The 26,779-nt window shown below is 42.4% G+C and overlaps 1 protein-coding gene across 1 annotated transcript in view; it reads right to left on the minus strand.

The window, feature by feature from the left end:
• Positions 1-6,792: 6,792 nt before the first annotated feature.
• PXYLP1 (2-phosphoxylose phosphatase 1) overlaps positions 6,793-26,779 on the minus strand; it is a 157,123-nt gene continuing 137,136 nt past the window's right edge. Inside the window, exon 7 of the mRNA XM_081569662.1 lies at positions 6,793-6,984. The gene's annotated coding sequence lies outside the window, so the exon portion shown is untranslated. The remainder of the gene's footprint in view (positions 6,985-26,779) is intronic.

Raw genomic sequence — 26,779 nt, forward strand, 5'->3', positions numbered from 1 at the left:
GAGGTGCTCAGAGAGATTAAGACACTTCTCTGAAGTCTCACAGCTAGTTAGTGGCAGAGTCGAGATCGTCTGATCTCAAACCCTGTGTTCTCAAGCGTGATGCTGAGTGGCTGAGCGAATAAAGGAATATAGACCAAGAGCAGCGTGTCCAAGTGAGGGGAAATGGGAGTAATGACGGCGCTTGAAACCAAATCCTACAAGAAAATAGTGGAGCAATTAGGTACGATCTGTCTGCGGTAGTAGGCCTCAGGCTCTTCTGATGGGTCAACACCATGTCTGAGGCTTGGTGGGATACCCAGAGTGGCCAGGGGGGTAAGTCCAGTTGGGTCCAAGTGGCAGTGAGGAGCCAGGAGGTTTGGTGGCACGTGGTGACTGCAGGATCTGAGATCACAGTGGACAGAACAGGAGCCGAGTCCTAGACTTGTCTTAATAGCCCTGTGGCCTCATGGGTGTAGGAGTGAGGGTGAGTGCAGCTCAAGGCACGAGCCTGGAGAAGACAGGACAGGGAAGGGCCTTCCCTGGTGGTCCAGTGGTCCGCTCCCAATGCAGGGGGCCCAGGTTCGATCCCTGGTCAGGGAACTAGATCCTACATGTTGCAACTTTTGCATGCTGCAACTAAAGATCCTGCGTGCCACAACTAACACCCAGTGCAGCCAAATCAAAAAAAGAAAAGGGAAGACATGAGAACATTCTCAAAGACCCCAAGACTTGGAGAACATGTTGGAACTACCATATGGTTTCAAAGCACCAGGAGGAGATGGGAGTGACAGGAGCCATAACTGGATCTGACAGTGGCAGTCACAGCCCTGAGCACTGCCCTGCCAGGAATCAGCTGCTCTCTGAGATAGAGTGAGAGTCCCACTGGGGGCTGTGCTGGGCCAGGGTGAGGAGGGTTGGCAAGAGGAGGACATCTGATGATGGGGCTATCCGGGCCCTGGATAAGAATGACCTTGGAGGTCCCTTCTCCCACTGTGGTTCATGATTCTGTGGTTTGTACTTTTCCGTTATTCCAAGAGGAAGACAAAAGCCAGGACTTTTCAGCCCAGTGGGCAGTGGGCAGGGAGACGCTGGTGGTAAAGCCACTCCATGGCTCTTCTTTCCACCATGGGGCAGAGCGTTCAGTCACGGGATCCCTCTCCCGGGCTCAGGAAATCGATGCCTCTGTTCATCGGGGACGTTGTGTTGTTACCTTGTTCCTGGAACCACTGCCAGTTGCCACTCTGAGGAATTACACCTGTGCCCTGGGGTCTGACTCCCCAGGCAGGTGGAATTAGCAGAAGTGAGTTTCAGAAGGGAGAAGGCCACATGCTTTGGATGGAGGGAGTAGCGACAGCTGACCGGGGTCACTGTCAGCGTCCGCACAGAGCCTGACCTCGGGCCGAGGAAAGCGCTGGAAGTTCCAGGCATTTTTTGGCACAGGCTTGCTGATTCTTTTCTTCTCTACAGAAAATGTCTCTGGGCACTTTCCTGTTGTTTCCCCAAAGGCCCCGTGGCCGTGCTTGATTCATACACACCGGTGTTTATGTCTCTAATTAGATGAACAGAGGCTGATTATTTTTTCAGTCTACCTCGTGGGACCAAGAAAATGCGAAGAGAAAGATAAAGCTTAGACGGAGAAACGATGAGTAGGCACCAAGTGAAATGCCGCTCCTTGCATTGTTTGCTCTGGGGGTTGATTCTAACAGTGAGGATTAAATCAGAGAATTGGGCCAAACATCTATTTGGGGACACAGAGGTGTAAGTACAGTGACACCCCTAACCTCTATCGCATCTGGAGAGACCTCCTCTTCAGTGCAATAAAGGCGATTATATACTGGAAATTCAAAAACAAAAGCAAAGACTTATCTATACTTATTGCCTCTATTTTCTCTCATCTCAATACCTTTTTAAAAACAATTTTTTATTATTATGGTATAATTTTTACATCAAAAAGTTAACCCACTTACAGTGTACACATCAATGGATTTTAGTCTATTCACAGAAGTGTGTGATCCATAACCTCATTTTTTTTAAAGTATTTATTTATTTATTTAATTTACTTGGCTGTGCTGAGTCTTGGTTGCAGCATCCAAAACTGTTAGTTGCAGCATGTGGGATCTAGTTTCCTTACCAGGGATCAAACCTGGGCCCCTTGCAACGGGAACATGGAGTCTTAGCCACTGGACCACCAGGGAAGTCCCCATAACCTCTTTTGAGAACACTTTTATCATCCCCAAAAGAACACTTGTGCCCAGTAGCAGTCATTCCTCATCTGCCCCCAATCCAAGCACTGGGTAAACATTAACCCTCTGTCTCTATAGATTTACCTCTTCTGGACATTCCATACAAACGGAATCATGCAATATGTGACCTTTTGTGTTTGGCTTCTTTCATTCAGCATAGTGTTCTTGAGGTTGGCCCATATTGTAGAATATATCAGTATTTCATTCCTTTTTATGCCCAAATAATATTCCATTGTGTGATTATATTATGTTTTGCTTATCCATACATCAGCTAATGAACACATTTTGAGCTGTAATGAATAATGTTGCCATGAACATTTGAGTACAAGTTTTCATGTGGATATATGTTTTCATGTCTCTTGGGTGCATACCAAAGAGTACAATTCCTAGGTCATAAGATAACTCTCTGTTTAACATTCTGAGGAACTGTTAAACTGTTTTCTAAAAAGCTGTACCATTTCACATTCCCATCAGTGATGTGTGAGAACTCTGCTTCTCCATATCCGCACCAACAATCTTATTGTCTGTCTTTTTGGATTTTAGCCATCCTACTAGGTATGATGTACTATCTCATTTCAGTTTTGATTTGTATTACTCTAATAACCGAGTTTTGCCAAGGGAATGCACCCATCATAGCAAACACCCTCTTCCAACAACACAAGAGAAGACTCTACACATGGACATCGCCAGATGGTCAATACTGAAATCACACTGATTATATTCTTTGCAGCCAAAGATGGAGAAGCTCTATACAGTTGGCAAAAACAAGACTGGGAGCTGACTGTGGCTCAGATCACGAACTCCTTATTCAGACTTAAATTGAAGAAAGTAGGGAAAAACCACTAGACCATTCAGGTATGACCTAAATCAAATCCCTTATGATTATACATACAGTGGAAGTGACAAATAGATTCAAGAGACTAGATCTGATAGACAGAGTGCCTGATGAACTATGGACGGAGGTTCGTGACACTGTACAGGAGGCAGTGATCAAGACCATCCCCAAGAAAAAGAAATGCAAAAAGGCAAAATGGCTGTCTGAGGAGGCCTTACAAATAGCTGAGAAAAGAAGAGAAGCTAAAGGCAAAGGAGAAAAGGAAAGATAGATCCATTTGAATGCAGAGTTCCAAAGAATAGCAAGGAGATACAAGAAAGCCTTCCTCAGCAATCAATGCAAAGAATAGAGGAAAACAATAGAATGGGTAAGACTAGAGATCTCTTCAAGAAAATTAGAGATATCAAGGGAACATTTCATGCAAAGATGGGCACAATAAAGGACAGAAACAGTATGGACCGAGCAGAAGCAGAAGATAATAAGAAGAGGTGAATATCCTGGAATGTGAAGTCAAGTGGGCCTTAGGAAGCATCACTATGAACAAAGCTAGTGGAGGTGATGGAATTTCAGTTGAGCTATTTCAAATCCTAAAAGATGATGCTGTGAAAGTGTTGCACTCAATATGCCAGCAAATTTGGAAAACTCAGCAGTGGCCACAGGACAGGAAAAGGTCAGTTTTCATTCTAATCCCAAAGAAAGGCAAGGCCAAAGTATGTCCAAACTGCTGCACAATTGCACTCATTTCACACGATAGCAAAGTAATGCTAAAAATTCTCCAAGCCAGGCTTCAACAGTACGTGAACCGTGAACTTCCAGATGTTCAAGCTGGATTTAGAAAAGGCAGAGGAACCAGAGATCAAATTGCCAACATCTGTTGGATCATCGAAAAAGTAAGAGAGTTCCAGAAAAACATCTACTTCTGCTTTATTGACTCCTCCAAAGCCTTTGACTGTGTGGATCACAACAAACTGTGGAAAATTCTTGAAGAGATGGGAATATCAGACCACCTTACCTGCTTCCTGAGAAATCTGTATGCAGTTCAAGAAGCAACAGTTAGAACTGGACGTGGAACAACAGGCTGGTTCCAAATTGGGAAAGGAGTACATCAAAGCCGTATATTGTCACCCTGCTTATTTAACTTATATGCAGAGTACATCATGCGAAATCCTGGGCTGGATGAAGCTCGAGCTGGAATCAAGATTGATGGGAGAAATATCAACAACCTCAGATATGCAGATGACACCACCTTTATGGCAGAAAGTGAAGAAGAACTAAAAAGCCTCTTCATGAAAGTGAAAGAAGAGAGTAAAAAAGCTGGCTTAAAACTCAACATTTAGAAAACGAAGATTATGGCATCCGATCCCATCACTTCATGGCAAATAGATGGGGAAACAATGGAAACAGCGACAGATTTTATTTTTGGGGGCCCCAAAATCACTGCAGATGGTGACTGCAGCCATGAAATTAATAGATGCTTGCTCCTTGGAAGAAAAGCTATGACCAACCTAGAAAGCATAGTAAAAAGCAGAGACATTACTTTGCCAACAATGGTCCATCTAGTCAAAGCTATGGTTTTTCCAGTAGTCATGTATGGATGTGAGATTTGGACTATAAAGGAAGCTGAGCGCCATAGAATTCATGCTTTTGAACTGCAGTGTTGGAGAAGACTCTGGAGAGTCCCTTAGACAGCAAGGAGATCCAAGCAGTCAATCCTAAAGGAAATCAGTCCTGAATATTCATTAGAAGGACTGATGCTGAAGCTGAAACTCCAATACTTTGGCCACCTGATTCGAAGAACTGACTCACTGGAAACGAACCTGATTCTGGGAAAGACTGAAGGCAGGAGGAGAAGGGGACGACAGAGGGTGAGATGGTTGGATGGCATCACTGCCTAGATGGATATGAAATTGAGCAAGCCCTGGGAGTTGGTGATGGACAGGGAAGCCTGGCGTGCTGCAGTCTATGAGGTCGCAAAGAGTCGGACATGACTGAGTGACTGAACTGACTGACTCACCCTAATAACTAATAATGTTGAGCATCTTTTTGTGAATTTATTGGCCATTTGTATAACTTCTTTGAAGACTTGTCTATACAAATCTTTTATTCATTTTTAAATTAAATTATTTGTCTTTTTATTAATATTTTATGTATAGGGATTCTTAATATATCTGGATACAAAATTTTTATCAGACGTATGTTCTACAAATACATATCCCTGTCTGTAGTTATTTCTTTTTCTTTATGGTCTTTGAAGGAGAAAAATATTTTAACTTTGATGAAATCTAACTTATCTATCTTCTCTTTTATCATTTGTGCTTTTGATGTCATACCTGAGAAACTATTGTCTAACCTAAAGTCATAAAGATTTACACCTGAGTTTTCTAAGAGTTTTAGAGTTTTAGTTCTTACCTCTAGGTCTATGTGCACATGCATGTATGTGCTTGGTTGCTTCAGTCATGTCCAACTCTTTGTGACCCTATGGACTGTAGCCTGCCAGGGTCCTCTGTCCATGGGATTCTCCAGGCAAGAATATTGGAGTGGGTTGCCATGCTGTCTTCCTGGGGATCTTCCAGACACAGGGATGGAACCCACATCTCCTGCGTCTCCTGCATTGGAGGGCAGATTCCTTACTGCTGAGCCACTGGTGAAGCCCTCTAGATCTAGGATTCATTTTATTTTTTATGTAAGGTAGAGATTCAAATTCATTCTTTTCACATGGATGTCTATTTGTTCCAGAACCGTTTGTTGAAAAGACTACTCTCACCAGAATTCTGCACATCTAAAAGTGATCTAAAATTCTAAAAAGTTATTTTAAAAATAGTCTATTCTTTCCCCCATTGAATTTTCTCGACCCTTTTGTCAAAAATCAACTCACCATAAGTATTAGTTTATTTCTGGACTCTTCATTCCAGTCCATGGATATAGATGTGTGTTCTCACACCAGCAGCACACTCTTTTATTTACTGTAGCTTCATAAAAAGTTTGGAGATTAGTAAGTGTGAGTCTACAACTTTGTTCATTTTCACGATGATTTTGGCTATTCTGAATCTTTGGCATTTCCATATGATTTTCAGGATTATCTTCTCAATTTCTGCAAAATATCCAGCTGGGATTTTGATGGAGATTATATTCCACCTATAGATCAATTTGGGGAGTATTTGTCCAAATTTATTAGCTGCATGCCTTTAAGTTTACTTAGCCTATATCAGCCTCTTTTTCTAATCCGAAAAAAAAAAAATCTCATGTGTCTATAATGAAGATTAAAAGAGATAATGCTTATGTAACCCTACTGAAACCATGACCTACCTGGGCCTGTCTCAGGATGATGTTAGAGTCTGAGATATCTAGCCTAGTCACCACAAAGAAATTCACATTAATTTATATTCAATACTTGCATTTCTCTAACAGCATACAGATACCCCTGAAATTCTTCTTAATATCCTTTTTCTCCTTGTATCCAAGCCCCTTACACTCCACAGGTTCAGCCTCCCCTTCTTTCTCCCAAGCTCCGTACAAAGCTTTTTCTCCAGCCCTAACCAACATTCCTCCAGTCCCTTTACTTCTGTCCAGTTCTCTTTCTGATGGGGCTGGAGAAGGAACTGGACAGGCAAAGCCAGAACTCTTTTTAGTGAGTGGGAAGAAAGGAAAATAAGTGAGCACTAAGCTTAATTTATGTCCCATCATTCATATGAAGTGCTTGGCGCAATGTCTAATGTGTAAGAAGGGCTCAGTAAATGTAGGGTTTTTACTTTTTATTGTGGTGTAGGTTACATCATGCCCATCTATACTTTATGATGACGGTGCAGAATTTCGATCAGGACCTCTGAGAATCCAGCCTGGACTCTATGGACCAGCGGCCCATCCTCACTCATGGAGGTGAATTTGAAATTGTTGCTCATTTTTTCTTCCTCCTCAAAGAATCAGCCCCTAGGAAAATGTAAAAAGTTCACGTTTGAGGCTCCCTGCGTCATATTCGGGAGTCATATCTCTGTTTCCTCCCTCCCCTAGCACTAGGGCCCTGTGTTTCCTCTCCTCCCATGAAAACTTCTGCTACAATATTTCTAAAACTGAAAGTCAGGACGCATTATCTACTGTGTCACAACTACGATTGGTTTCAAGTGGCAGAATAAAAGAAAACAGAAAATTTCCAAGTGTATCACACATCAGACTTTTGTTTCAGTTTTATAATGTGTGTGAATTCGGTCACTCTGTGAAATGTATTTCTTATTGTGGTTCAGGGTTTTTTTAAAAGTTTAAAAATCAGTATTGAAGTAAGATCTTTCACTTTCATGAAGGTATTTATTATCTCCTAAGAGCATAAAGTAACACCCTTCCAAGTAGCCTGTCCATTTTGATGGGGATTGAAACTTTATGTTCCATCAGCAGTAAAGGATTTGGGGACATTGAAGCCTTTTCTTATAATTTATAACTCTTTGGTGGAGGAATATCTTCAGTAACCTGTGTGGACCTGCCCTCACCTGGTTCCCCACCTCAACCACCTCCCCACAGGCTACCTCTTAGCCATCACCTCTTCTCACTCCCACAGTATGGGCAAATCCACACCCTGAACTTGCATGGGGGTTTCTATTTTCAAAACTCTTTCACTTACTCCATCTCATTTGATTCTCACAACTAACCCATGAAGTTGGCAAGTCAAATCCAATCCATACTTGACCTTGGTATGGAACCTTAAGCAAGTAACTTCTCAGCCTATCTCCTCAGCTTTCTTACACATAACCAGAAAGGTTAAGCGACTTGGCCAACATCACACAGCCTGGAAGTGGCAGGACCTGGAAGAGAACTAGATCTTTCACCTCTTAGTCTCCTTGTCCCATAGACTCTCCTCACCGAGACACATAATTTCTTTCTAGGGATGTGATTCATCTAACTGCCTTACAAACAACGTGGAAAAAGCAAAGAACATTTTGCACTCTTCCACCATATCTAACAACACTTTTATGGTACAAAGCACAAGACAAATAGCTCTTCATGCCTCGTGGTTAAGGGTTATCACTCTCGACATCAAAGGCTATTTATTAAAGACTGGGGCGCTGGGAACCGAGACAGCAAAGTCCACCGAGGGGAAAAGTTTCCGTGTGCTGTTTTGTCCTTTGTATTGCAGAGTGCTCCCTCTAGTGGCGCTGGAGAAAACAGCTTCTGGAAAGCATATTGATAGATTCCACTTTGTTGTGATTAGAGAATGCCGGTGCTTCGTGGGAGCGTGGACCCCACTTGTTTCACGGTCTCCCTTCAATGATGAGAAATTGAGGACTAGAGCAGTGGTTCTCAACTGGGGTGATTCTGCCCCCAGGAAACATTCGGCAGTGTCTGTAGACATTTTTGGCTGTCTTTTGTTTGGGGTTAGGGGCATACTACTGTCATGGATATGTAGAAGCCAGGGATGCTGCTAAAAATCCTATAATACACAGGACAGCTCCCCACCTCCCCCAACAAAGAATTATCCAGTCCCAAATGTCAATAGTGCTGAGGTGGGTCAGAGATATGGTGTGACCCTCCCAAGAACTTGCAGCTTCCCCCACCCCTGCTTTATTAAGATATAATTGACACATAAACAAAGACTTGCAGCTTATTCACAGTTTTCAGCAGCTCAGGTTAATTGTTCTCTTTCATTTCTTTTACGGTATTTTTTTTTATTAGAATAGAGAAAAATATAAGAGCAATGCATGCTTATAATTAAAAGCAAAGTAATAAAAGACTTTCCATCATTGTTTCACATAATCAATATTAACATCCTTGGTGGTTTATTAGGAGGGAATATATTAAAATGCCAACTTCAGATCACTTCTGACTTACAAAAATGGCAATGTCCTATGGTAATACTTAATATCCATCCACTTTCCATGTGCTCATCAAGACAAGCCTCAATCTACATACAGAGAATTCTTTTAAATTTGCTTGCTGTATGCAAAAGCTGGGTTGCTTCACAACTTGCTTTTGTAATTTAGTGAATTCTGAATCTCTCTTCAGATCAAAAATAAGGATCTCCTGGAGACTTCCCTGGTCATCCAATGGTTAAGACTCCTCTCTTCCACTGCAGGGGGCACAGGTTCAATTCCTGGTTGGGGAACTAAGATGCTGTATGCCATGTGGCACACCACAAAAATAAATAAATGGAAATAATCTATTTATAATATATTATTATATATAATGTCATATTATATATATTATAATAATCTCCTGTTTGTTTCCAGAAGTTGGGGATGCTGAGTACCACAGACTCCAAGAAACTTGAAGTGAAGTAAAGTGAAAGTCGCTCTGACTCTTTGCAACCCCATGGACTATACAGTCCATGGAATTCTCCAGGCCAGAATACTGGAGTGAGTAGCCTTTTCCTTCTCCAGGGGATCTTCCCAACCCAAGGATCGAACCCAGGTCTCCTTCATTGCAGGTGGATTCTTTACCAGCTGAGCCATGAGAGAAGCCCAAGAATACTGGAGTGGGTAGCCTATCCCTTCTCCATCAGGTCTTCCCGACCCAGGAATCGAACTGTTTTCTCAAAGCTCTGCAATCTACTACCTTCTTCTGTCCTCTTTCTAGAAGATAATAATTAAATGTATACAATATAATTAAGGGCTTCTCTGGTTGCTCAGAGGGTAAAGAATCTACCTGCAATGCAGGAGACCCCAGTTTGATCTCTAGGTCAGGAAGATCCCCTGGAGAAGGGATAGGCTGCCCACTCCAGTATTCTTGCCTGGAGAATTCCAGGGACAGAGGAACCCAGCAGGCTACAGTCCATGGGGTTGCAAAGAGTCGGACACAACTGAGCGACTTTCACTTTCACTTTTTCACTTTCAGTAACCAAGAGCCAGTGCCATCACCTTTTTCCTGGTCTTCATCCTTCTTGTCCTCACAGTGCCGTTTGACTGTCCTGGTCACTGCCGTCTTCAGGAAAGAGTGCATTTGACTGTCCTGGTCACTGCCATCTTCAGGAAAGAGTGTCCTTTGTTGGACGAGGATGGACCAAGACCATCCTGAGTCTTCTTTGACGCTTATAGCAATCATTGTTGTTTGCCTGCCCCAAAGTAGACCCTCTCTCTTCCTTCTTGCTGGCAGAGACCACCACCCATCATAGACAATGACAATGTCAGACAAACACATTTTCAGCGTACCCAAGCTGAGGCATGGATATGTGCTGTGGTCCTGATAGTGGTCCATAAGGGAAAGTCTGTGGGGTAGGCTACAGGGAAAAAGTTTGCTCTCTCTAAAAACCAAAATGCATGCTTCTGTAAGCAACTATATGAAGAAGGGATAGCTTGAAGAGCAACAAGATGACCTACAACAATGAGGAGAAAAGTCAGAGCATGAAAGCTACTACACTAAGATGATAGAGAGAAAGTTGGAAGAATGCAGGTCCTTGGCAACACTGGTAAGCCATGAACCAATCTAGGAACGCCCATCTCCAGTTTTCCTGTGAGTAAGATAACATGTCCCTGTTATTTAAGTTGTTTATAGTTCCATGTCTTCTGCTTGCAGCTAAAATTTCCTTGTTGAGTGCTCACATGACCCCCAAACAGTCACTAACTCCAATGGCTCTCCTTGACCTTCCAGCCTGTTTCCACTGTCTGCATCCAGAACATTCTCTCTAAAGAGCCACTTTGATCAGAAAACCCTGTTGCTCAAACCATCAATGGTAATATTATGCCAAGCAGAAAAAGCCAGTTACTGAAGACCACACATTATATGATTCCTTTCATATGAAATGTCCAGAACAGAGATTAGTGGTTTCGTAGGCCTGGAATGGGGATGGAGGGTTAAGAGGTAACAAAGAGTATAAAGTTTCTTCTTTTTTCTTTTCTTTTTTGGCTGCACTGTGAGACTTGTGGGATCTTAATTCCCTGACCAAGGTTCAAACCTATGCTTCCTGCATTGGAAGTGTGAAATCTTAACCACTGGACCATAAGAGAAGTCCCTAAGGTTTCTTTCTGAAGTGATGCAAATGTTCTAAAATTGACTGCGATGCTGGTTGGACATATTCGTGAATGTATTGAAAACCACTGAATTATACACTTTAAATGGATGAATTGTATGGTATTTGAATTGTATCTCAATAAAGCTATTAGAAAAAAAAAAAAGCCTTTAGTGGTGATCCATTACTTAGAGAGTATAAAGCACAAATTCATTACCCTAGCATTCCAGGCTCTTCACCCTGCAGGCTCAAACTACAGTCTAACTCAATCCTTTGCCGCTTCCATATAAGGTAGACTATTGAACAGATCATGAGTGGTTCTTGAAAAGCGACCTGTGCTTTTCTGCTTCTCTGTCTTTGCTCCTGTGTTCCTTTGGCCTAGAATGGCCTTCCCCATCACCCTGGTCTCTTAAAATTTAGCTTGCTTTCAAGGTCCGGTTCAAATGTTTTCCCTCATCTTCCCAGGCAGAAATGCACTGCGCTCCTCTGAATTCACCGAATTCAATATACTTCATGCGGTGTTTATCTGTCTCATTTGCAGGCTTACGGACGCACAACCTCACTGACTGTATCAGCACCACAGTTTCCAAACAAGTTGGGTGGTAATACTCTCTTAGTAAGAAAGTGTACTGCAGGCTTCCCTGGTGGCTCAGTGGTAAAGAATCCCCCTGCCAGTGCAGGAGACTTGGGTTTTGATCTCTGTCCTAGGAAGATCCCACAACTAAACCCGTGTGCCACAACTACTGAAGCCCAAACGCTCTAGAGCCCCATGCTCCGTGACAAGAGAAGTCGCTGCAATGAAAAGCTCAAGCCCAGTAACCAGAGAACAGCCCCAGCTCATCATAACTAAAGAAAAGCCTGAGGAGCAACAAAGATCCAGCGCAGCCAGATCAATCAGTACTGATTTTTTTTATAAAAAAAAATTAAGACTATTTAAAAAAAGAAAGAAAGAATATTGCAAATCAGGACCATTTTAGGAAGTTTAAATTATGAAATTGCCATAATAGTCTTCCCACTAGAGTGGATGATGTTTGCTGGACATAGACTAGTGCTGCTCATCCTTTCCCCTCTTTGCAGAGCAGATGTCTCTCAGGTGGATGAAAGAGCTTGGTTTCCCTTTTGCTTCATGATGCATGGAAAAATGGAGTTAGGTGCTTACAATGAGTGGTCTGTGTCAAAGAATAGTCTGGTGCTTATTGAACCCCTGTGTTATATGCCAAATAAATAAAAGCTAGATTGAAGATACAAACATTTTTAAAGACTGTGAAAGTAGAAAAAATAAAAAAAAAAGAAAAGAATATTTTTATAAATCCTATAATGCAGGAGACCTTTCTAAATAAATCATAAAATCCCAGATACCATGAAGAAAGCCAGTGATGACTTTCTCTCTATGAAAACCCAAGGCTTCTGGCTGGCGAAAGACACCATAAAAAGTTAGACAAATGGCAGACCCTGAGAAGATATTTTCAAGAGCTATAATAGTTACAAGATGAATATCAGTACTAGCTAAAAAAAAAAAAGAAACAATGCATGAAAAAAGGGCAGAGAATATGAACAATGATTCATAGAAAAAATAGAAGTAACAAATAGCATATGAAATATGCTTAACATCATTAGCATCAGGGAAATGCAGACAATGCATGAGGGTCATGTGCCTGTCAGATGGACCAACATGGAAAAGATTGAGACCACCCAAAACTGTCAGGTGTATAGAGAAAAGATCAATCATATAGAAGTGTTGCATATATATTTTAATATATATAATTTTTAAAGAGCAATTTGGTAGGATCTAATTATTTTCTGCCCTGAACAGGTATTATTCATAATTCCCCAATCAACTTTTAAAAAGCCATTCTTGATGACTAAGGAAGGGCATCTCAGACCCTTCCTATCCCAATTTCCCCATTCTAAAGGCTTATAGAGAACACTTCTTCTTCTTTTTTTTTATGTGAACCATTTTTAAAGTCTTTATTGAATTTGTTACAATGCTGTTTCTGTTTTATCTTTTGGGTTTTTTGGCCAGGAGGCATGTGGGATCTTAACTCCCTGACCAAGGATCAAACTCATGCCTCCTGAACTGGAAGCAAATCTTAACCAATGGATTGCCAGGGAAGTCACCTAGAGCACACTTTTAAAGATAATTTTCTGTTGCTTACAACTGAATAAGGAACCCTGACAGTGATGACTGTCTTTAAAAGCCCTACTCTATCTCTTTAAGTGAGAATCTAATTTTAAAATTCTCCTTTGTTTGCCTGGACTGATATTAGCCATATTACCTGGTTATTTCTTAACATGGTGCAGGACCAACTGACTGACTCTACAAGCAGGGGCAAGGGCTGGTGCGGGGGATGGGGGGGTAGATGGGGGGAGGGAATGAAGGAGAGGGGGAGGGGTGGGTGGGGGAAGCAACTATGTCCTGATTCCTTTCTGCCTGGCTTCCCTCATTCAAGGGTCAGTTGAAAGAATGCTTTCCATTTTTCTGCTGTTGGTTTCCCTGTTTTAATATAATGTTGGGTCTCGGTTTAGAGTTTTATAAATCTTTGTTGTTTCTTAGTTGCTAAGTCGTGACTGACCCTGTGATCCCATGGACTGTAGCCCTCCAGGCTCCATGGGATTCTCCAGGCAAGAATACTGGAGTGGGTTGCTATTTCCTTCTCTAGGGGATCTTCCTGACCCAGGGATTAAACTCTATCTCCTGCATTGCAGGCAGATTCTTTACCACTGAGCCACTCTTATAATCTTTACAGTCTACCAAATATGCAGATTTTTCCCAAGCCTGGTCTATTCCCTTATCCCACTGTCCTTCCTAAATAGGGTCATATCAGTCTTATAACTCAGGGGTCCTCAACCTCTGAGATCTAATACCTGATGATATCAGGTGGAGCTGATGTAATAATAATAGAAATAAAGTGCACAATAAATGTAATGAGCTTGAACCATCCTGAAACCATCCCCCACCCCACCCAGTCTGTGGAAAAATTGTCTTCCACAAAATCGATCCCTGGTGCCAAAAAGGTTGGGGACCACAGATTTAATGAGTTAGAAAAAGGTGTCCTTTCAGGCACAGCCCCCCACCAGGCTTCAGGGCTCTGTGAGTGGAGCAAAAGGGGTCTTCAGGCCCTCATGAATCCCGAGCCACTATATTATCAGCCCTGCTCCTCACGCCAGCCCTAGACCAATGGCTGCACAGGAAATCTTTGCAAATTGCCCTTTCCTCATTTCACAGGGCCAGAGGACACAGTGGCACCTGCTACAGTTAATGTTGCAAATGCGTGGCTTGGGTTTCTTTCCTTGTCTTCTCCTGCTAAGCTGCCCTTTGTGATGTCATCAGGGGTGCAAGTCTCCTGTGTTAATGTTTTTAGCTACCACTCCCCCACCCCCACCACACACACAAACACACACCCCACAGCTCAGTGTTCACCCATGAAACAGTGAGTGACAGAGAAATTAATCGGTGTCTTATCCTTTTTTTTACTGCCTTGCCCTTATCAGCAAAAAAGAATGATAAGATAATTTTCTTCTTGGCCTTGAGGCTTAAGTTCTGGGCTTCCTTTCCTCAGGGGAAAAGAAATAGTCCTTTGTGCTTTGGAGTCTTAAACAGAGAAGTTTCTAGGCCCTGGGTTAAGGCCCCTTGACTCAGGTCTTTGGTTGGAAACCAATACATGTTAAGAATTATTCAGGACGGTGGAGAAGGTGCTGCTTTTAAAGAGAGGATATTTAGCCCAGCCTTATCGGTGGCTTCCCTGAGATGGAGAAGTCTCTGTGTGCTTGTATGTGTACGGGGTAGTGGAGACAGGTTTCCAAATGGCAGGGGGTCAGTGTCCTACCACCCTGGCAGAAACTCTTCCTCAACGTTGGAGAGTGAGAAATCTGAAGCCAAGTTTAATTTGATTTTAGAGAACTAGAGAACATAACATCTTACACACCGAGGTTATGCCGGAGCAGTTCTTACCTGTCAACTGCAATTCTTACCTGTTACATTTCTCTCTACAATGTAATCCATAGAATCCCACTTTGGAATGAGAGGGGCTCCTGCATTTTGACCAGAGCTTCCTCACCTCCATCCTCTCATCATAATCTTTACCTCTTAGAAATCTCCTCTTCTCTAAACAGCATGCATAGTTTCATTCATAGTATGTATATATTAATTTGGTGGAAACATGAGTTCTCGTGAGTTTCCCAGGTACTCTACTCTCCATTTTTAAAAAAGATAGAGGAGACTTTCCTGGTGGCTCAGTGGATAAGAATCCACCTGCCAATGCAGGAGACAGGTTTGATCCCTGGTCTGGGAAGATCCCACAGGCTGCGGGGCAACAAATGCCACGAGCCACAACTACTGAGCCTGTGCTCTAGAGCCTGGGAGCCATAACTACCGAAGCCCTTGCACCCTAGAGCCTGTGCCCCACCACAAGAGAAGCCACTGCAGGGAGAAGCCTGGCACAGCAACTAGAGACACTCACCCCAATCAGAGAAAAGCCAAAGAGCAATGAAAACCCAGTGCAGCCATAAGTAAATAATAAACAGGTATTATTTAAAAAAAAAAAAAAAAAAGTTTAAAAAAGGGATTTATATCCACTAAGGCACTATGGAAGGTGCAGACTCCACCAATGAGTGACAAGAGCTCTATAATCTGCTGGGAGAAGTGCACAGGAGTTATGGCAGCTCAAAGCCATGGTTCTCTCTCCTTCGTCACCCTGCCCCCTCCCCACCACCCCCACCTGCTGGAAAACTGAAATAGCTGTTGTATTGGTAGGTGATTGGTTCTCAGTTTTCCTCCATGAGTTCCAATGCCAACTCTTGCTTTCTGTTTAGTGACATAAGTAAAGACATTCATGGAGAAATTTCTAGAATTCCTTCCTTCTAAGGGCTGTGGGTTGGAGGATAAGGCTTTGGTTTGTCTGAGCTGAGGTAAGGGATGCAAAATGGCACAGGCTAAAGAAGGGGGTCACCTTTGGGTGAAAGAGGTCAGAGCTCCCTGGAAGAAGCCAGGATTAGGATCAGGTTGGGGATGGGGGTTGGCTTGGAAGAAGCCAGGATTAGGATCAGGTTGGGGATGGGGGTTGGCTTGGAGAGAATAAAAGGGGGAGGGAAGCGGGAGGAGGAGAAACAGTGAAGGAGATGGAGACAGAGAGTTTGGTGGAGAGAGGAAGAGAGAGGGTCTGAGTAGTCCCAGTGAGTGAGCAGAGGGTTGGCAGAAAGGAACTGTCTTCTCTTTGGAGGAAGCTTTGCTGTGCATTATACTGTGCTTTGGTCTTCCCAGGTGACACTAGTGATAAAGAAGCCAGTTGCCAGTGCAAGAGATAAAAGAGACGTGGGTTCCATTCCTGGGTTGGGAAGATTCCCTTGCAGGAGGGCATGGCAACCCACTCCAGCATTCTTGCCTGGAGAATCTCATGGGCAGAGGAGCCTGGTGGGATAGGCTTGCAGAGTTAGACACGACCGAAGCGACAGCACACACAGACATGCTGTGTTAGGCTCCCACCTTGGCCCGTACTAGGCCACTTGTCAAGGTTTTTGGATGGGGAGAGAAGGCTTTTTGTTTGGTTGGTTGGGTTTTTGAGTGGAAATCAGCTCTAAGACCAAAGGCAGCTTATTGTTATTTGGGGTTGCTCTTGCTTCGATTTTGTGGTCGTTTCCTCAGCCTTCTGTGTCTGGGCATGTTTGGTATCTGAGCCCATTGGCCTGTGGGCCCATAATGTTTACATGACCTTTAAGGCTGCAGCATGGTTTGAAGTTCTTCCCCAGTCCCCTCACCCAACAACACTGTTGTTTTCCGTTATTTTCTTAGCCCTTCCCATGGCCCAGTCTAGCCAGCCCTCCCTGTTGAATACTTCTTCCACTTGTTTCCTTCCTCATCTTTCTTTAAACTTGAAGCTCTTTCACTGGCTTTCTTCCTATCTTCACTCTACAACATACTTTGAATCCTAGGATTCCATGAAATTTGGATTCTGAGAGTTCAGATGATCACCTGGGTCTTTCATAACCTGTACACACCTTGAGGACAGAAAGACAGACGTGTGTGTATATCCACAGAAGCAGGCAAGGTGCTGACTGGTTCTCCTTCCCCAAGATCTGCCCAAGATCATCACATAGCTCCCTCCCTCACTGCCTTGCAGGGAATAGCAACCCTCCTGCACACTCCTTAGATCCTTTTCCTGCCTTATTGTGTGATGTATTGTACACTTATTTATTAAATTACTGAATATCTATCTCCCCTGCTGCCCTGGAATGTAAGCTCTGTGAGGGCAAGCACCTCATCTATACCTCAGGCCTAGAACCAGCCTGGCATAAATGCTTATGTATGTATGAATTCCTGGTAGTTTCGGGTACTCAGTCAAGGAGGAACTGAATTAAAGAATTGGGAGTCTATGTCTAGAAATACAGCCTCATACAACAAGGCTTTCACTTTGTGTTGAAGTCTTCGGCAACCTGAGGATCAAACTACATCTTCTCTCTCTCTTTCATAGAGATTTTTTAAATCCTCAAAAAATACCAACTTAACTCAGATAAAAATAATATACTGTTAGATGAGGATTGTACTTAATATTTTCAGTTTATAATATTGAATCTGAAAGAAGCAAAAAGGAAAGATAGATATTTATAATTCTTTCTTTGTAAGACAATTCTGTTCTGTATGTTGGACTTGGACTATGAATTTGAATTGGCCTTTGGAATGAAAGTTTGTCATCTGTCTTTTAAAAAAAATTGTGTATCAGTTATCAGAATTCATGAAACACATGACTTCCCTGGTGGTACAGTGGATAAGAATCCGCCTGCCAATGCAGGGAACACGGGTTCAATATCCCTGGTCAAGGAAGGCTGCATGTGCCCCAGAGCAACTAAGCCCATGTACTGCAACAACTGAAGCCACAGCCATGAGAAGCCTGCACTTCACAACAGAGAGTAGCCTCCACTCACCGCAACTAGAGAAAGTCCGCAAGCAGCAACAAAGACCCAACACCACCAAAAACAAAAAAATTATTAATTTAAAAAAGAATTTATGAAACACGCAAGTATAAATATAAAGCCAAGACTTCATACTTGTAAAGGATAAGTATGAGCCAAGCAACTGCTTAATTGTCCCCAAGCCAAATATTACTAGCGGTGAGGTGAGCTCTCAGGAGCTCCCAGCACCCCCTCTTTGAGTCCTGAGCACAGTTGTCTCCCTGACCCAGAGGTAGCACAATCCTGACTTGTGTGATCATCTTTCACTTGCTTTTCTTTGGAGTTTTGCAACTCATGTTTTATGGTTTTTAAAGCTTTGTCAAAATAATCATGCACATTGTGAAGAAAAAATAAAAGCAGTGGTCTTCTTACTTCTTCAGTCCCATTCTGCAGAGGCGACCACTTCTGACCTTCCAAGGCATTTCTTCTGGTGGGTACCTCCACGTCCATCCATGCGTCACTTCAGTTGTGTCCAACTCTTTGTGACCCTATGGACTGTAGCTCGCCAGGCTCCTCTGTCCATGGGGATTCTCCAGGCAAGGATACTGGAGTGGGTTGCCATGCCCTCCTCCAGGGGATCTTCCCAGCCTAGGGATTGAACCCCTGTCTCATGTGTCCTGCATTAGGAGACAGGTTCTTTACCAGTAGCACCATCTGGAAAACCCATATACATACATACGTTCCTTTTAATAATATGCTTATGTTGATATTGCATGATGAGTCCATTTTAAGAGACTCGGGGTCAGGGGAGTAGAGGAGAGAAGTGAGCTTACCAACAGAACAAAAATTTGACTTATATATCTGATGTGTCATTAACAACACCGTATGCTAAAAGGCATTGGAGCAATTTTTCAACATTCCAAGAAAAAAATGATTTCAATGTAAAAATATCCTCCTCCTAGCCAAGGTATTAATTAAATATGGAAATTGAATACAAGGTGGAGGAAAATTGATTGCTTACACATACTTCCTAAAGAAGTTACTTAAGGATCTGGCTTCAGTAAACCAAGGGAGTAAGACCAAAAAGAACAAGATGTGGGATCTTGAAATAATCGAATACAGGGAAGACGCTGCGTGATTCTGGTGCAGGAGCCTGGAGAGCAAACTGTCCAAACTGGAGTGTCTCAGCATTAAAGAGGGTTTCCCAGGTAGTGCCAGCAGTAAAGAACCTGCGTGCCAATGCAGGAGACATAAGAGATGAGTGTTCAATCCCTTGGTCAGGAAGAGCCCCTGGAGGAGGGCATGGCAACCCACTCCAGTATCCTTGCCTGGAGAATCCCATGGACAGAGGAGCCTGGTGGGTTACAGTCCATTGAGTCGCAAAGAGTCTGACACGACTGAAGCAACCTAGCATACACGGGGGCAATGAAGGAGATTCGAGAGACTGCTTGATCTGATAAGGAGATTAGCTACCCTTGAGAATAAAATAATGGCAAAGATTCCCACAAAGGCAAATACAAACTCCAGGGGGAAAAAGCCAAAAAGCTATACAGGAAAAGACATGAAATCAGAGTGATTACTAGCCCAACGGCACACAGTATTTTCAGTCACAATAATGTAGACTCTCTTATTCATTTTCAACGCCTAGACTATTGAGAGAATACAAAAAACTCAGTTTGGTTCTCAGAACAGACTATAAACATCATAGAGGACCTCTCTGACATCCTTGATGTGTAAATTTTACAAGTCTAGGAGACTCATGGCTTTCACCTCTGCGAAACAATCTATATTTCACATTATCTAATTTTTCTTTCTATAAATTCTGTTGGTCAGATGTAGGACATCCTAGGTTAGCCTCTAAGACTTTTTTCTCTTACAATTTCCATCTCTTTGTCCTTTCTCTGGGAGACTTCCTTGAATTTATATTCTAATGCTTCTGTTAAAATTTTCATTTAAATGTGTTTTTTAACCTACCAGGGCTATTTATACTTCTCTGATTATTTCTTTTTCATTGTATTCTGTTCTTTTACAATGAAATATCTTTTCAGATTTCTCTGAGGACAGTAGCAGGAGATTACTTTCTTCCGTTCTGTTTCATGTCTTTACTCTTTCCTCTGGGTCACTCGTGTTCGGGTCCATCTATTTTTATGTTGTGACCATTCTTCACAACATCCTCAGTTGTCTTTATTTCAGAACGAGGCAACGAAATACTACTCTCTCTCTTTTTTTTTTTTTTGCATGATGGGCTTATTGGTTGCACCTTTATGTTGTGAGTGACCTAGCTCTGCCTGTTACTTGCTGTGTGATCCTAGGCGAGTTAATTAACCACTCTGTTCTTCAGGTTCTCCTAGAGTTGTGAACATTAAATTAATTAATATATAATATATTCATTACAGTGCTATATAACTATTTGCTGCTTCTATTACTTTTACTATGATTACTTTGCAGACATCCAGCTACAGAATTCCTAAATCCCAGACTTTCAGAGTCTTAGCTATGGGGCCATCACATATTGTAGAAAGGAGAACAAGGTTGTTAATATTGACTGAGAGGAGAGATGCAGAAGGGAAACCCTATCTGGCTGCCAAATGGGGTGAGAGGCCAACTGCTCCTTTGTGCCATTTTATCAGTCACCATAGCTTCAGCCCCATCATTCACTCAGCTGCTGTTTATGAATTGCCTAGTGTCCCAAGTTCTGTCTCGCAAAAGGTTTCCTTCTCTGTTCTATCTTCCTCCAAATTCCCACTCATGTAACATAAACTTAGCTTCCTCTAGTCTCTTTACTCTGCCACTACTTCTCTATCCACTGTCTACCCTCCAGAAATTCTTTGAAACCCATTATCTGCTGAGTGTCCCTCTGCCATTACTGGTATCACTTTTTCAAAGTCATTATTATCATTTTAGTGGGGTTTTGGCAAGGATAAAACCAAGCATGCTTCATCTCCCATCTTTTTAATGATTTTTCTCATTTATATTAATATATTACATTGATTGATGTTTCCATGTACAACCAAGCTTACATTCCAGGAATAAGTCCTACTTGGTCTTTATGCGTTAGACATTTTAATATTACTGGTTTCAATTTATTATTTTTTTTTATTTGAGTATAATTGCTTAAGGAACATATGGACACAGAGGGGGAAAGGGAGGGTGGGATGAAATGGGAGATAAAGATTGACCTATATACACTACAGTGTGTAAAACAGATAGCTAGTGGGAACCTGCTATAAAGCACAGGAAGCTCAGTTCAGTGCTCTGTGATGGCCTGCAGGGGTGGGATGACATGGGGGGTGGGAGAGACGTTCAAGAGGGAGGGGCTGTATGTCTACATATAGCTGATACACTTCATTGTACAGCAGAAACAACGCAACATCTGCCATCTTTAATCAGGCATCCATATTCTCTCATGATAGATACAGCACCAGTTTCCATGTTTGAAATCCTGGCTCATTCACATGCTTTTCTTTCACTTGTAGGGTACTTTAAGTTTGGGCAAGATGTGGAAGGGAAGGAAGAAAGGAAGTGGTAGCCAAAGTGACTTGCTACAGTTGAGGGCTCTTAGAGGACAGCCTACTAATGCATTCCCCTCCTGGAGTGATCCAGTCAATCTGAATTTGCAGTCAGCAGAAGAAAGAGTTTTAGGCAAAGGTTCAGGAAAGATATTACAAGTAATGATCAACATAAATCACTTAAAGAGGGAGGTATAAATTACTTCCCAGTTTTGATGCAGTGATTGTGAGTATTTCGTTTACAGTAACTACTACCAGATAATTCCTCTGTGATATTATTGCTGGAAGTCAGTGAGTACATCAGCTCAAGAATGAATGTGAGCTATTTCTGCAAAATACAAAAGAGTGGCAGTTCTATTATGAATGACAATCATTCGTGAGCACATGATGCACTATTTCTATTACATTTATCCTATGAATGTATTGAGTAAAAATAGGCCACTGCTTTGAAGTCCAAGATAGTAGAATTCACAACCATTTATGAATTAAAGTATTTTAACATTTTACTGGTAAGTAATAATAATTTCCATAGATTCTGAGATGCCCTTAAAAGAAATAACTACAGAATATAATATATTGGTAACCACAACCTTAATTAAAGAATTTTCTAATGGCTAGCTTTTCTTCAGGGCTTCCCTGGTGGCTCAGTGGTAAACAATCCGCCTGCCAGTGCAGGGGATGTGAGTTCAACCCCTGGGTCAGGAAGATGCCCTGGAGCAGGAAATGGCAACCCACTCCAGTATACTTGCCTGGGAAATCCCACGTACAGGGGAGCCTGGTGGGCTATAGTCCATGGAGTGGCAAAGAGTCAGATACAACTTAGTGATTAAACTACAAAAACTTTGTTAAAGAAAAATTTATTTTTAATTGAAGTATGGTTGATTTCCAATATTGTGTTACAAATACATTTTTACCATGATATACGTTACACTTTGCTCAGAACAATAGAAATTATCACATGTTTACAACAGAGGCAATTTAATGCAGGGAATTGGCTACACAGTTCATGGATGATCTGAGAAGCTTAGATCAGTGATAGTGCAAGTCACTGCCAAGCCTGGGCCAGAAGGAAAGTCATAGGAGATAGTGTTACCAGAGCCCAGAGGCTGGGGTCACTGATGGTGGCTGGAAGCACAGCTGGTCCTATCAGCAGGGGCTGGAAACTTGCTAAAGTACTATCAGAAATGTCACAGAAGGGCCAGAGGCTTCTTGGGAGAGATACACCCTGGCTTTTCCCTTACACCAATCCAGTGGTTCTCATTGCCTGAACCAACCTGGAACACATGTGACCTCAGTTTAGTTCAGTTCAGTCGCTCAGTGGTGTCTGACTCTTTGCGACTTCATGAACTACAGCACGCAAGGCTTCCCTGTCCATCACCAACTCCCACAGCTTGCTCAAATTCATGTCCATCTAGTCGATGATGCCATCCAACCATCTCATCCTCTGTCATCCCCTTCTCCTCCTGCCTTCAATCTTTCCCAGCATCAGGGTCTTTTCAAATGAGTCAGTTCTTCGCAGCAGGTGGCCAAAGTATTGGAGTTTCAGCTTCAGCATCAGTCCTTCCAGTGAATATTCAAGACTGATTTCCATTAGAATTGACTGGTTGGATCTTCTTGCCATCCAAGGGACTCTCAAGAGTCTTCCCCAACATCATAGTTCAAAAGCATCAATTCTTTGGCACTCAGCTTTCTTTATAGTCTAACTCTCACATCCATACGTGACTACTGGAAAAACAATAGCTTTGACTAGATGGACTTTTGTTCGAAAAGGAATGTCTCTGCTTTTTAATATGCTATCTAGGTTGGTCATAGCTTTTCTTCCAAGGAGCAAGCGTCTTTTAATTTCACGGCTGCAGTCACCATCTGCAGTGATTTTGGAGCCCCCCAAAATAAAGTCTGTCACTGTTTCCATTGTTTCCCTATCTATTTGCCATGAAGTGATGGGATCAGATGCCATGATCCTCATTTTCTGAATGTTGAGTTTTAAGCCAACGTTTTCACTCTCCTCTCTCAATTTCATCAAGAAGCTCTTTAGTTCCTCTTCACTTTCTTCCATAAAGGTGGTGTCATCTGTGTATCTGAGGTTATCGATATTTCTCCCATCAATATTGATTCCAGTTTGTGCTTCCTCCAGCCCAGTGTTTCTCATGATGTACTCTGCATATAAGTTAAATAAGCAGGGTGACAATATACAGCCTTGATGTACTTTCCCATTTTGGAACCAGCCTGTTCCATGTCTGGTTCTAACTATTGCTTCTTGAGCTGCATACAGATTTCTCAGGAGGCAGGTAAGGTGGTCTGGTATTCTCATCTCTTTAAGAATTTTCCACAGTTTGTTGTGATCCACACAGTCAAAAGCTTTGGTGTAATCAATAAAGCAGAAGTAGATGCTTTTCTGCAATTCTCTTGCTTTTTCGATGATCCAGCAGATGTTGGCAATTTGATCTCTGGTTCCTCTGCCTTTTCTAAATCCAGCTTGAATATCTGGAAGTTCACGGTTCATATACTATTGAAGCCTGGCTTGGAGAATTTTGAGCATTACTTTGCTATCATGTGAAATGAGTGCAATTGCGCAGTAGTTTGAACATACTTTGGTCTTGCCTTTGTTTGGGATTGGAATGAAAACTGACCTTCTGCAGTCCTGTGGCCACTGCTGAGTTTTCCAAATTTGCTGGCATATTGAGTTCAACACTTTCACAGCATCATCTTCTAGGATTTGAAATAGCTTAACTAGAATTCCATCACCTCCACTATCTTTCTTTGTAGTGATGCTTCCTAAGGCCCACTTGACTTCACATTCCAGGATGTCTGGCTCTAGGTGAGTGATCACACCATCATGGTTATCTGGGTCATGAAGATCTTTTTTTGTGTAATTCTTCTGTGTATTCTTGCCACTTCTTCTTAATATTTTCTGCTTCTGTTAGGTCCATACTGTTTCTTTCCTTTACTGTGCCCATCTTTGCATGAAATGTTCCCTTGATATCTCCAATTTTTCTTGAAGAAATCTCTAGTCTTTCCCATTCTATTGTTTTCCTCTATTTCTTTGCATTGATCACTGAGGAAGGCTTTCTTATCTTTCCTTGCTATTCTTTGGAACTCTGCATTCAAATGGGTATATCTTTCCTTTTCTCCTTTGCCTTTAGCTTCTCTTCTTTTCTCAGCTATTTGTAAGGCCTCCTCAGACAACCATTTTGCCTTTTTGCATTTCTTTTTCTTGGGGATGGTCTTGATCACTGCCTCCTGTGCAATGTCACGAACCTCCATCCATAGTTCTTCAGGCACTCTGTCTATCAGATCTAGTCCCTTGAATCTATTTGTCATTTCCACTGTATGTATAATCATAAGGGATTTGATTTAGGTCATACCTGATTGGTCTAGTGGTTTTCCCTACTTTCTTCAATTTAAGCCTGAATTTTGCAATAAGGAATTCATGATCTGAGTCACAGTCTGCTCCCGATCTTGTTTTTGCTGACTGTATAGAGCTTCTCCATCTTTGGCTGCAAAGAATATAATCATTCTGATTTTCGTATTGACCATCTGGTGATGTCCATGTGTAGAGTCTTCTCTTCTGTTGTTGGAAGAGGGTGTTTGCTATGACGAGTGTGTTCTCTTGGCAAAATTCTGTTAGACTTTTCCCTGCTTCATTTTTTCTCCAAGGCCAAACTTGTCTGTTATTCCAGGTATGTCTTGACTTCCTTCTTTTGCATTCCAGTCCCCTATGATGAAAAAGGCATCTTTTTTTGCTGTTAGTTCTAGAAGGTCTTGTAGGTCTTCATAGAACCGTTCAACTTCAGCTTCTTCAGCATTACTGGTTGGGGCATAAACTTGGGTTACTGTGATATTGAATGGTTTATCTTGGAAAGGAACAGAGATCATTCTGTTGTTTTGAGATTGCACCCAAGTACTGCATTTTGGACTCTTGTTGACCATGAGGGCTACTCCATTTCTTCCATGGGATTCTTGCCCATAGTAGTAGATATAATGGTCATCTGAATTAAATTTGCCCATTCCAATCCATTTTAGTTCACTGATTCCTAAAATGCTGATGGTCACTCTTGCTATCTCCTGTTTGACCACTTCCAATTTACCTTGATTCATGGACCTAACATTCCAGGTTCCTATGCAATATTGCTCTTTATAGCATCAGACTTATTTCCATCACCAGTCACATCCACAACTGGGCGTTGCTTTCACTTTGGCTCCTTCTTTTCATTCTTTCTGGAGTTATTTCTTCACTCTTCTCCAGCAGCATATTGGACACCTACCAACCTGGAGAGTTCATTTTTCATTGACGTATTTTTTTCCTTTTCATACTGTTCATGGGGTTCTCAGGGCAAGAATATTGAAGTGGTTTGCCATTCCTTTTTCCAGTGGACCATGTTTTGTCAGAACCATTCCTTTTTCCAGTGGACCATGTTTTGTCAGAACTCTCCACCATGACCCAGAGGTCTGTCTTGGGTGGCCCTACACAGAATGACTCATTGTTTCACTGAGTTAGACAAGGCTGTGATCCATGTGATCAGTTTGGTTAGTTTTCTGTGATTGTGGTTTTCATTCTATCTGCCCTGTGATGGATAAGGATAAGAGGCTTATGGAAGCTTCCTGATGGGAGAGACTGACTGCAGGGGAAACTGGGTCTTGCTCTGGTGGGCGGGGCCAAGCTCAGCAAATCTTTAATCCAATTTTCTGTTGATGGGTGGGGCTGTGTTCCCTTCATTGTTTGACCCCAGACCAAACTATGGTGGAGGTAATGAAGAAGATAATGGCGACCTCCTGCAAAAGGTTCCATGCACACACTGCCGCTCTCAGTGCCTCCAACCCTGCAGCAGGCTACCGCCCACCCATGCCTCCACCGGAGACTCCTGGACACTCACAGGTAAGTCTAGGTCAGTCTCTTGTAGGGTCACTGCTCCTTTCTCCTTGGTCCTGGTGCACACAAGGTTTTGTTTATGCCCTCCAAGAGTCTGTTTCCCCAGTCCTGTGCAAGTTCTGTAATCAAATCCCACAGGCCTCCAAAGTCAAATTCCCTAGGGGTTCTCAGTCCCTTTGCCAGATCACCAGTTTGGGAAACCTGTTGTGGGTCCTAGAACTTTCTCAAGAGCGCAAGAATTTATTTGGTATAATTGTTCTGCAGTTTCTGGGTTGTCTGTTCAGCAACTGTATGGTGGGGTTAATAGCGACCTCCTCCAGGAGGGCTTATGCCACAGGTCTGCTGCACCCAGAGTCCCTGGCCCTGTGGCAGAGTACTGCTGACCCATACCTCTGTAGGAGACTCAAACACAGGTCTGGCTCAGACACAAGATGGTGGGGTAGAAGGACGTGCGCTCATCTTCTCCTGCGAGAACTCCAAAATTGTAACTCACTGCTGAACAACCACTGACAGGAGAATGTTGGATTCCAT

The sequence above is a fragment of the Giraffa tippelskirchi genome, chromosome 2 (genome assembly GCF_054371585.1).
Source record: "Giraffa tippelskirchi isolate mGirTip1 chromosome 2, T2T-mGirTip1v1.2.pri, whole genome shotgun sequence".
NCBI classification, from domain to species: domain Eukaryota; kingdom Metazoa; phylum Chordata; class Mammalia; order Artiodactyla; family Giraffidae; genus Giraffa; species Giraffa tippelskirchi.